The sequence below is a fragment of the Saimiri boliviensis genome, chromosome 10 (assembly GCF_048565385.1).
Source record: "Saimiri boliviensis isolate mSaiBol1 chromosome 10, mSaiBol1.pri, whole genome shotgun sequence".
Lineage (NCBI taxonomy): Eukaryota > Metazoa > Chordata > Mammalia > Primates > Cebidae > Saimiri > Saimiri boliviensis.
The window spans coordinates 83,705,985-83,718,108 of record NC_133458.1 but is presented as its reverse complement, the minus strand read 5'-3'; the positions used below and the strand labels follow the sequence as shown (position 1 = coordinate 83,718,108).

Genomic DNA, 12,124 nt, shown 5'->3' with positions numbered 1-12,124 from the left:
GATGGCATGTCACTTCTGAGACGAGGTTGTAAAAGAATGCTAGCTAGCAACACTTAACTGCTCTTTCTCGGATTTCTTGCTCAGCGTAAGCCAGCTACCATGTCTCGAGAACATTCAAGCGGTGCATGGTGAGGAACGGAGATGGGCAGACATGGGCCAGCAAGAAACAGGCCTCCCATCAATAGCATGAATGATCCTGACAGTGGGTCTTCTAGCCCCATGTGACTGTTGCTTGGACGGCAGCTTAACTGCAACCTCAAGAGATGCCTACCCTGAGTCACAATCACCCAGTCACATTACTTCAAACTACTGGCATCTTAACCCAGAGTAACTGTGAGATGATTATGACGATTTGAAGCCTCTCAGATTGGGGGTAATTTTTTATGCAGCATCAGATAACCAAACACTTAGCAAATGTCATTGCAATTTTATTGGATTGAGGACCCTAGGCATATAGGGAAAAGTAAGTTGAACACTTAGGTTTAGAAAAGAAATTATCAAATAATTTTTCTAATAAAAAATGGATATTTTGCAATTTTGCATTAGCTTAATGTTAAGGTTGATCTGTGTCACAGTTCAAATTCACTGTTCAATGACTTATTGCCTAAATGTACATGATCTATCTGGTCTCTTAAATGAGGCCAGAAGAAAAGAGTAAACTGATAAAAAGGGGGCTAAGATCCTCCAAGAACTGAGTTTGTGTTCCAGCTCTATCACTTACTATTTGATTATCTATGGGCAATTTATGTAATCTGTTTTAAATTATGGTTTCCATACCAGTAACAAGGACCCAATAATTTACATCCTGCATATCTTGAGATTCAATGAGTCAGTGTGTGTAACAGAACTTTGTGGTGCTTTATAAATTGTAATATTGATGTGTTTTTGACTCAGCAGGCCCCGTTGACTGGAGGGTGGCCATTTGACAACATAGATTGTTTCCTGAGTTGACTTTGGCTTCTGGTGACTTGGGCCCCAGGCAAGTATGGCAAGTATGTGCCAGTCACAAACTTTCTGTCTCATCCTAGGCTTCTCGGTCTCTGTGCCTCTATCTTGAATTTGATTTTGAGAGGAAGGCATCAAAAATAGCTGAGAACAGCATATACCCCTCCATGGGTGTGAACCTAATACTGTCACAAAACTTGGAACATTGTAGGCTCAACACCTTAGACAGGAAGAGAGCTCCAGCTGCCTTACAGAGACTGATTTCTAAGAGTAAATTATAAAAATAAATTCACATTTGTATTAAATTTCTAATTCATCCATGGAATAGACCCCCATTGGTTTTAACATGTTAAAAATGAGTATTTTCTGTCTTACATTTCGAATACAAATTTTTGCATCTATTCATAAGTCACAATATATATGTATTCAGTGCTGAATGAATTTATCATTGATAGACTTAAAATCTGATAATCATTTTCCAAAATAACTGGAGTTTAAATGGACTATTTAGAGGCCTACCTATGTTCAAAGGATTTCAGGCAAGATATTGAGTAACTTCTATAATAGATGCTGTTGATGACTAATGCTTATTCCCTCACTAACCATGATTTAAAATAGAGTATGTAAATTTCCCTTTGATAAATTGCCCATCAAATACTAAGTGACAGAGCTGGAACACAAACTCAGTTCTTGGAGAACCTTAGCCCTCTTTTTACCAGTGCACTCTTCTTTTCTTCTGGTCTCATTTAGGAGTCTAGATAGATTATTGTACATTTAGATAGTATGTCATTGAACACTGAATTTGAACTGTGACATAGATCCACCATAAAATTAGTTCCTTTTTATGACTGATTAATATTCCATCATATATATTTACATTTTCTGTATCCACTTGTTGATTGATGGGCATTTGGGCTGGTTCCATGTTTTCACAATTGCAAATTATGCTGCTATAAAGATGCATATCCAAATATCTTTAAAAAAGGAATAGACCCTCACTGGTTTTTCATTTTTAACCATGATAAACATTTTAAACATGATCAAATGTTCATTTTTAACATGAACATGAACATTATCTTTTAAAAAGATAGGTGTTTACACACAATAAATAATGACTTCTTTTCCTCTGGGTAGATACCCAGGAGTGGGATTGCTGGATCAAATGGTAGAGCTACTTTTAGTTCTTTAAGGAATCTCCACACTGTTTTCCATAGTAGCTGTGCTAGTTTAAATTCTCAACAACAGTGTAAAGGTGTTCCCTTTTACCATATCCATGCCAACATCTATTATTTTTTTATTATGTCCATTCTTGCAGGAGTAAGGTGATACCACGTTGCGGTTTTGATTTACATTTCTCTGACAATCAGTGATGTTGAACATTTTTCCATATATTTGTTGGCCATCTGTACATCTTCTTTTGAGAATTGTCTATTCATTTCCTTAGCCCACTTTTTGATGGGATTTTTTTTTTTTTTTCCTGATTTGAATTCCTTGGAGATTCTGGATATTTGTCCTTTTTTAGATGTATAGTTTGTGAAGATTTTCTCCCACTCTGTAGGTTGTCTGTTAACTCTGCTGATTTATTATTATTATTATGCCATGCAGAAGCCTTTTAAGTCCCATTTATTTTTGTTTCTGTTGCATTTATTTTTGGGTTCTTGCTCTTGAAGTCTTTGCCTAAACAATGTTTAGAAGGATTTTTTCCATGTTATCTTCTAGAATCTTTATGGTTTCAGGTCTTAGATTTAAGTCTTTGATCCATCTTGAGTTTTGTATAAGGTGAGAGATAAGGATCCAGTTTCATTCTTCTACATGTGGCTTGCCAATTATCTCAACACTATTTGTTGAATATGGTATGCTTTTCCCACTTTGTTTTTGTGTTGCTTTGTCAAAGATCAATTGGCTGTAAGTATTTGACTCCATTTCTGGGTTCTCTATTCTGTTCCATTGGTCTATGTTCCTATTTTTGTACGAGTATCATGTTGTTTTGGTGACTATAGCCTTATAGTATAGTTTGAAGTCAGGTCGTGGTACCTTCAGATTTGCTCTTGACTTTGACTGTGTGGGCTTTTGTTTGGTTTCACATGAATTTTAGGATTGTTTTTTCTAGTTCAGTGAAGAATAATGGCAGTAGTTTGATGAGAATTGCATGAAATTTGTAGATTGCTTTTGGCAGTGTGATCACTTTCACAATACTGGTTGTACTCATCCATGAGCATGGGATGTGTTTTCATTTGGTTGTGTCATCTGTGATTTCTTTCAGTAGTGTTTTGTAGTTTTCCCTGTAGAGGTCTTTCACCTTTTGCTTAGGTGTATTCTTAAGTATTTTGTTTTGCAACTATTGTGTACATTGATTTTGTATCCAGAAACTTTACTGAATTCATTTGTCAGTTCTAGGAGCTTTTTGGAGGGGTCTTTAGGGTTTTCTAGGTATATGATCATATCATCAGCAAACAGTGCTAGTTTGATTTCCTCTAATGATTTGGATGCCCTTAATTTCTTTCTCTTGTCTAAGTGCTGTGACTAGGACTTCTAGTATTATGTTGAATGGAAGTAGTGAGAGTGGGTATCCTTGTCTTGTTCCAGTTCTCAGGTGGAATGCTTTCAACTTTTCTTGTTCAGTTTAAAGGGATGCTGGATTGTGTCAAATGCTTTCTCTCTACTGAGATGATTATGTGATTTGTTTTTAAGTCTATGTGGTGTATCACATTTATTGAGTGGCATATGTCAAACTATCCCTGGTCTGAAACCTACTTGATCATGGTGGATTACCTTTCTGGTATGCTGTTGGGTCTTTTTTTGAGGATGACCACAGTGGAATAAAATTGGAAATCAACTCTGAAAGGAACCCTAAAAACCATGCAAATATGTGTAAATTAAAAAATTCTTTGAATTGAAAGTTAATGGTGGCACAAATTATCGAAACCTCTGGGATACAGCATAGGCAGTATGGAGCACAGACAGACATACCTCAAGGAACTAGAGAAACAAGAACAAACCCAAACTCAGCAGAAGAAATAACAAAGATCAGAATAAAACTGAATGAAAAAACTTGTTCTTTAAAAAGACCATTAGTGAGATTAGTCAAGAAAAGAGAGAAGTTCCAAATAAGCTCAAATAGAAATGGGAGACACACTGATACCACAGAAATACAAAAGATTACTCAAGGATACGATGAACACCTAGAGTAGAATGGTTAAATTCCCAGAAATATACAAATCTCCTAGATTAAACCAGAAAGAAATAGAAACTCTGAACAGACCAAGCAGCAAGACTGAAATGGTAATTTAAAAACTGCCAACAAAAAACAGTCCAGGGCCAGATGAATTGGCAACTAAATTTTATCAGACACTCAAAGAAGAATTGGTACAACGCTATGGACATTATTCCAAAAGATAAAGAGGGAATCCTCCCTAGATCATTCTGTGAAGCTCATTTTACCCTAATACCAAAACCAGGAAACTACGGACCAATATCCCTGATGAACACACATGCAAATATTCTTAACAAAATACTATTTTTAATAGACTGGTAAATATGAGTAAATATTTCCTTAAGGTATTCTAGCAAATTACTGAACTTGAGACGGGAATTATGGAAATTCCTTGTGTATAGCTGGTCAGTCAGAAGTACAGGAGGTCAGGACTTGTCACTGGCATGTGAAGTGGGGACAGTCTTGTGGGATCTAATTCCTGGTAGATGATAGCGTTTCGCATTTTAGGATACCCAGTTGGTGGTCTTCTAGGAACTAGAGAAGGTTGGTATGGGAAATAAACCCTACACGTGTGGTATCAGAAGTGAAGTGTTATTTATAGGAAAGACAGTTTAAACATATATGTATATATATTTGGACTTCTGTGTTCTTCCTTATCTCTTGGTGGTAATTGTCTCTTGTGGTAATCCAGAACTGGTTGTTAGTGGCTGTAAAATAGTGTGTAATCCCTTGGGGAGCTAGGTGGGCCTGCAAGGAAAGTCTGCTCACTGCATAATTCCTTGAGCTGGAAGATCCATTCTGCTTCCCTTCCTACCAAACTCAAACCCTCTCTCAGCTCCTAGTGTTATCTTTTTACTTTTCCCCCAGGCAGTCCTCTTGTTTGGAGTATCATCAACAAGCAGACTCCCACCTAGCTATCTTCTGTGTTGGTCTCAGGATACTCATGCATCCTTATGCAACAGAAGTGGGAATGCAAAATATGCCACTGTCTCCACCTAGTTTTCTGTCTTTCCCATGCCCTAATACGTATAGGTCACCAAGTTTCCTGTGATATGATTATAGAGCATATTCTACCCAGTATGTCTATATGTGAATTATCAATCTTTAGGACTTAAAAATGAGTAGATACTGGTTGCTATTCAACAACTCTTTATAGACCAAGATGTTTCTCAAGTTAGAGCCACAGTGCTCCCATCCTGTTCTATTTTCACTGGGGAACAACATCTGTTCATTAATATGGTATATTACATACACTGAGACTGTAATTAAGGCACCCACAGCCTTCTTTTCTTCTGGCCAACCAACATCATTTCCATGATCCTTTCCTCATAAGCCTGGGTTTCCAGCGCTTTAATCATCACTGCTCTCTTCTAGATCCAAATGTCCCACTTACTTTTAAACTGTGGTGACCTAAATGGAAAGCTGTTATAATGATGTTGTAAAAGTTTGGCAAATTTCAGCAGAAACCAGCATCTGTTTTGTCCTTTCTCATTATCTGCTATCTGACTTTTCATTAAAGATTTTTGGAAAAGCTGTAAAATTTATTTTTTAAACTAATTCCACAATATCCATTCTGGCCCAAGTCTCTGTTGCATATATACAATCTATATGCACAAATGGATTCATAAATGGAGTGTTTTAAAGCTTGCAAATATAAGCCTTTACATAATATTTTAAAAATATTTTGCATGTTTTTTTATTTGCATTTTTGACTCTCTTAACAGTGATGTGGCTTTTGAATAAATTATTTTGACTTAATGTTTTAATGTAAACCTTTCCCTTGGTATATACCCATGGAATAAGAAAAACAACAGTGTTACATGTACTTACTGTGTTCTTTTTTAATTTTCATAACAACTCAGTGAGCCAAGTACTATTGTCATCTCTATTTTTTCAGATGAAGCGGTTTAGGGAGAGAGAAGCTGAAGATTTGCTCAAGATAAACCCAGTAATTGGGGGTCAGAGGTGAGACCTAAGAGCACAGACTCTAGGGTGAGGCTTCCAGTGTTCATCATGATATGCTGTTGTATGTACATGAATACCTCGGTGCACTGGCCCTTTTGTAGAATTTTTCTTATTGCTGATCACTAATATATACCAGCAGAAGTTTTATGTTGAATACAGTAATCACACCTGAGTACTGATGCTGGTTTGAATGAAGAATGATTCATGGCTATTTCTTTATGGGTGTACTTTCTTAGCTCCTTTAGATTAAAGGTTTCATTTTAGTTTGTTGTTATTGTTGTTCTGAGAATATAAACCCTACAGTTGCTAAATATTGGTAAATTTAACTTTCTTTGTTCAAATATTGAGCTCATCCTGCCATAGTGAATTGCAAATGGAGTAGCCTCCACTTGCTCTATAAAATTAGCCCAAGCAGCTGTGACGTACATTTTAGGCTATCTACAAATACAGAAGAATGGTTTTTGCCCTGAGTATAATTCATTTTAGAGTCAGGTCTCCAGAACAGGTGGTACTATTATCACTATCCAGGTCTTCCTTTGGGGCTTTCAGAAACACTATTGGCCTTTCGATGAACTCTTGATATCTTTCCAAGAGAACTGTCTGCACTATGAAATTAGTGGTGGTGTATCTATACCTCACTAACCTTCTCCAGGTTCACTTATTTGTTTCTTAAAGTTTTCTTTAAACTTTAGGGAAAATAATTACCTTGATAAATAAAAATAATCATATCCAACCTTATTTGGCTTAATAAACTAAGCATAATATTAGAAACTGCTCTAAAAAACCAAGCCTACAGGTGATCTCTCTATGTATTTAAGAAGGAGGCTTCTTTGAGAAAACCCACAATCCTGTCTCCAAGTGGGCCTTTGAAATTACTATCTGTACAGAATACGAGAAAACAATGCTTCTAGTCATATATAAGCATTTCAAAGAAATGTTAACAAGTGTTCTTTACTCCCCTAAATGTTCTCTAAAAAAATGATTTCTCTTTAAAAATATTATTTGCATACAGTTTTATGCTATGATCTGCATCTATTAGGAAATACTCAAACATCTTTTAGTATGCTGATTTTTACAGAATTCATAACAAAATATAAACAATGTTTACCTTTCTGGAAGTCGAATGGTAACTGTTGGGAATGGAGGTAAAGACTTCACGTTATTCATTACCTGCAATTAAAACACCAAAAAGCCTCTGTGCATGTAATTATCTGAATAGCAAGATTGAGCCACTTTGTTTCCATACGTTTTTCTAAACGAATTAGGTAGATTACTTATAAACAAAACATGCCTTCCTTAACTAGCTCATTAATCAGTCAATGTAGTTAGATTTTTCACAGTTCGACTTTTAAAGGAAAGGTGATCATCTTTATTATTAACATCGAAGAGTTCCAAGCTTATTAGGGTAAGAAACTTAAATAAAATTGATTTGTCTAAGTTTACACAGCTAATTATTCACACAGCTAGTCAGTGGCTAGACCTAGACTTAGAGTTAGAGGACTCCTGGTCCTCTAACTCTAGCCAGTGCTTTTCCTATGAAACTGTATCACCTTCCGTAAGTATTATTTGTAAAGTATATCCCATTAATTTAATTGGATCATAAAACCCAGCTTTAGAACAGCTATAAGAGATAAATATAATGGCTCATAGGTCAAATGAATTGTAACTGTGTAAATATTAAGTGCTAGAAATAGGCTCAGTTCAAAAATAAAATGATGCACAGTTGGGGGAAAACTCATTTTTTAACGATGGAGTATTCTAGATGAAAATAATGGAGAAGAGTGGCCAATATGGCTACCTAGAAGCAGCTAGTATGTGTGTGGCTCTCATGGAGAGGAACAGAAGGGGCGAGTAAATATAACACCTTCAACTGAAACATCCTGGTACTTACATAGGAACTAATCAAAGTAACAAGTCAACTCACAGAGAACAAAGAAAAGCAAGACTGGACAGTAGCCCACCTGGGACCAACATGGAGCCAGGGGACCCTGCTCCACCCAAAGAAGCCATGCTTCTTCTGCAGATCTTTGCAACCCTTGGGTCAGGAGATCTCCCTGTGAACCAGTCCACCAGGACTTTCAGTCTGACAGAGCAACATGGAGACTCTGCAGAGCAACCACTCAGACATACATGGACACACTGGAGCCTTAGATACTTGGGCTTTCCAGCAAAAGTAGCTGCCGCTCCAGCAAAGTGGGGGGTTAGACTCCTGTCCATACCCATAAAAAGAGGCTGAATCCAGTGGGGGGAGCAGCAACAGCCTGCAGGCCTCATTTCCATGGTACCTCACAAGGTAAGACCCACTGGCTTAGAACTCGAGCCAGCCACTGGTACCAGCATTGTATCTCCCTAAGGAAGAGCTTCCAGGGGGACAGGTGGGCCTCCATCTTTACCGATCAGGTATCTTGGCAGTTCCAGCCTTCAGGCTTTGCAGAATCCAGGCTAACCAGGGGCAAAAGGGATCCCCCAATACAGCACAGCTGCTCTACCAAACATGGCCAGGCTACTTTAAGCAGTTTCCCAATCCCATTCCTTTTTACTGGGCAGGGCCTCCCAACTGGGGCACCTCCAGTCACCTCTCCCCAAGTGGTGTTCTCTGGCCAACAGAGATTACTAACCTCCCAGGGATGGCGCTCCCAGAGGGAGCGGGCGGGCCACCATCTCTGCTGCTCGGGTGACTTAGCTGGTTCCAGCCATCTGGCTTTAGAGTGTCTGAGGCAACCAGGGGCTGAAGCAAATGCCCAGCACAACATAGCTGCTCTACCAAAATGTGGCCAGACTTCTTTTTTAAGTGAGTCCCTGATCCCGTTCTTCCTGACCAGGCAGGACCTCCCAAGTGGGGTCTTCAGTCAGCTGCTACAGGTGCCTCTGGGCCAGCAACAGGCCCATACTTCTCTGGGTCAAAGTTCCCAGAGAGAGGGCCAGGCTGCCATTTCTCTGCCTTCGCTGGTGATACCTCTAAGTACTGGAAAATTCAAGATGACTATGGATTGGAGCAGGCCCCAAGCATACCAAAGCAGCCCTACAGAAAATTGGCCCGTCTACTACATGGGTGCCTGTTCCCATATCTCCCGATACTTCAGGCTTGGGCCTCCAGCCACCCACCACCAGAGCTTTTGAGTCCACAGCAACTTGTCAACTCCCTGGACAGAGTTCCCCAATCAACTAAAAGCCTCTCCTGTATTGCTTTATTTTGATTCTTATTTTGCTTGGATTGGGGTTCGTTTCCCTCCTGAATCTCAATGATCTTTCTTCTAATGCATATTCTGAATTCTATTTCTGTCATCTTAACTAGTTCAACCAGGTTAAGAACTCTTATTGGAGAACTAATGGAGTCATTTAGAGGACATATGACAATCTAAGCATTTGAGTTACTGAAGTTCTTGTATTGGTTCTTTCTTATCTCTGTGTATAGGTGTTCCTTTAACTAGAGTGTAGATTGAGTATAGACCATAGACTTTTCCAGGAGCTAAAGGATGAATAGCCAGTGTTAAAAAGAACCTAACAAGTCTGACAGAGCAGAGTAAGACAATTCAAGAATTTCACAGTGCAATCAATCACAAGTATTAACAGCAGAATAAACCAAGCTGGGGAATAAATCTCAGAACCTGAAGGTAGTTCCCTGAAACAAAGAAGTCAGACAAAAATAAAGAAAAAAGAATTGAATAAACAAAACATCTGAGAAGTATGAGATTATGTAAAGAGGCCAGATCTATGAATCATTACCACCCCTTACAGGGATGGGGAGAAAGCAAACAACTCGAAAAGCATATTTCAGGATATCATCTATGAAAACTTCCTCCAGTCTTCTATGGAGGCCAACAGTCAAATTCAGGAAATAGAACTCCTACAAGATTCTACACAAAAAGATTATTTCCAAAACAAACAATTGTCAGATTTTCCAAGGTAAAAATGAAAGATTGTTAAAGGCATCTAGAGAGAAAGGGTAGGTTAATCTACCAAAGGGAACCCGATCAGACAGTGCAACTCCCAGCTAAAACTGTATAACCCAGAAGAGAGGGGGCCTATACTCAACATTCTTAAAGAAAAACATCTTCAACCAAGAATTTCACATCCAGCCAAACTAAGCTTCCTAAGTTAAGAAGAAATAAGATCCTTTCCAGAGAAGCAAATGTTGGGGGAATTCAGTACCACCAGACTTGCCTTACAAGAGATATTGAAAATATGAAAACACACAGACCAGTGAAGCTGTAAAGCAAACACATAAACAAGCCACCATAATAAGCAACTAACAGCACAAAGACAGGTCCACACATATCAATACTAGCCTTGAATGTAAGTGGGTTAAATGACAAGCTGGATAAAAAAAAAACAAGACCCTAGGGTATGCTGTCTTCAGGAGACCCATCTCACATGTAATGACACTCATAGGCTCAAAATAATGGTGACAGAAGTAAATATAGCAAGCAAATGGAAAACTGCAAAAAGCACAGGTTGCAATTCTAATTTCAGACAAAACATTTCAAACCAACAAAGATAAAGACAAGGAAGGGCATTACATAATGGTAAAGGGTTCAATTCTACAAAGAGACATAGTTGTCTTAAATGTATATGCACCAAACAGGAACACCCAGATTCATAAAGCAAGTTCTTAGAGACCTACTATACAGAGACATAAAGTCTCCCACTATTATTCTGTGGGAGTCTAACATTCCACTGATAGTATTAGATGATTGAGGCAGGAAATTAATAGATATTTAGGAGCTAAACTCAACACTGGACCTATGGATCTGATAGACCTTTAAAGAATGCTCCACTGAAAAATAACAGAAGGTACAGTCTTCTCATCACCACATAATAAAACTATCCTCAGCAAATATAAAAGAACTAGAATCATACCAAACTCTCTCTCACACCACAGTGCAATAAAAATAGAAGTCAAGACTATGAAAACCACTCAAAACCGTGCAATTACATGAAAATTAAACAACATGCTTCTGAATGGACATCTGGGTAAATAAGGCAGCAATCGACAAATTCTTTGAATATCATGAAAAAAAGGTACAACATATCAGAATCTCTGGGACACAACTAATGAATTGTTGAGAGGGAAATTCATAGCACTAAATGCCCATATCAAAAACTTAGATCTCAAATTAATTCTTTCAGTTTAAATTTAGGTTGTTAGAGAAGCAAGGAGAAATCAATCCCAAAGCTAGCAGGAGACAAGAAATAACAAAACTCAGAGCTGAGCTGAAGGAAATTCAGAGAGAGGGAGAAAAAAAAAATGTAAAAGATCAACAAATCTAGAAGTTGATTTTCTTGAAAAAATTAGGCCACTAGCTAGACTAATAAAGAAAAAAGATGCAAATCAGACAATTAGAAATGGTGAAGGGGATGTTACTACTGACCCCACAAATATAAAACCAACCATCAGAAACTACTATGAACACCTCTCCACACACAAACTTGAAAACCCAGAACAGATGGATAAATTCCTGGACATAAACACCCTCCCAAGACAAAGCCAGGAAGAAAATGGTTTCCTGAAATACAATAGTGAGCTCCAAAACCAAATCAGTAATAAATAGCCTACCAACCACAACAAAAAAAACCCAGAACCTTATGGATTCACAGCCAAATTCTACCAGATATACAAAGAAGAGCTTGTCCCATTCCTTCAGAAACTATTCCAAAAATGGGAGGGGAACTCTTCCCCAACTCATTCTATGAAGCCAGCATCATCTTGATACCAAAACCTGGCAGAGACACAACAAAAAATACATCAGGCTGACATCTTTGCTGAATATTGATGCAAAAATTCTCAACGAAATACTTGCAAACCAAATCCAGCAGCACAACAAAAAGCTAATCCAGCACAATTCTAGTAGGTTTCATCCCTGGGATGCAAAATTGCTTCAACATATGCAAATCAATAAATGTAATTCATCATATAAACAAAACTAAAGATGAAAATCGTGATTACCTTAATAAATACAGAAAAGGCTTTCAATAAAATTCAACACCTTTTCATGTTAA

General features: G+C 37.9%; 1 long non-coding RNA gene across 2 annotated transcripts in view; it reads right to left on the bottom strand.

Moving 5' to 3' along the window:
- Positions 1-12,124, bottom strand: part of LOC120365325 (uncharacterized) — a 91,883-nt gene that overhangs the window by 9,629 nt on the left and 70,130 nt on the right. Inside the window, exon 1 of one of the 2 annotated variants that reach the window (XR_012512157.1) lies at positions 7,233-7,962. The exons of the other annotated variant lie outside the window; for it this stretch is intronic. This is a non-coding gene — a long non-coding RNA (uncharacterized LOC120365325). Of the gene's footprint in view, positions 1-7,232; positions 7,963-12,124 lie in introns of those variants that run through there. 2 annotated transcript variants of the gene reach the window in all.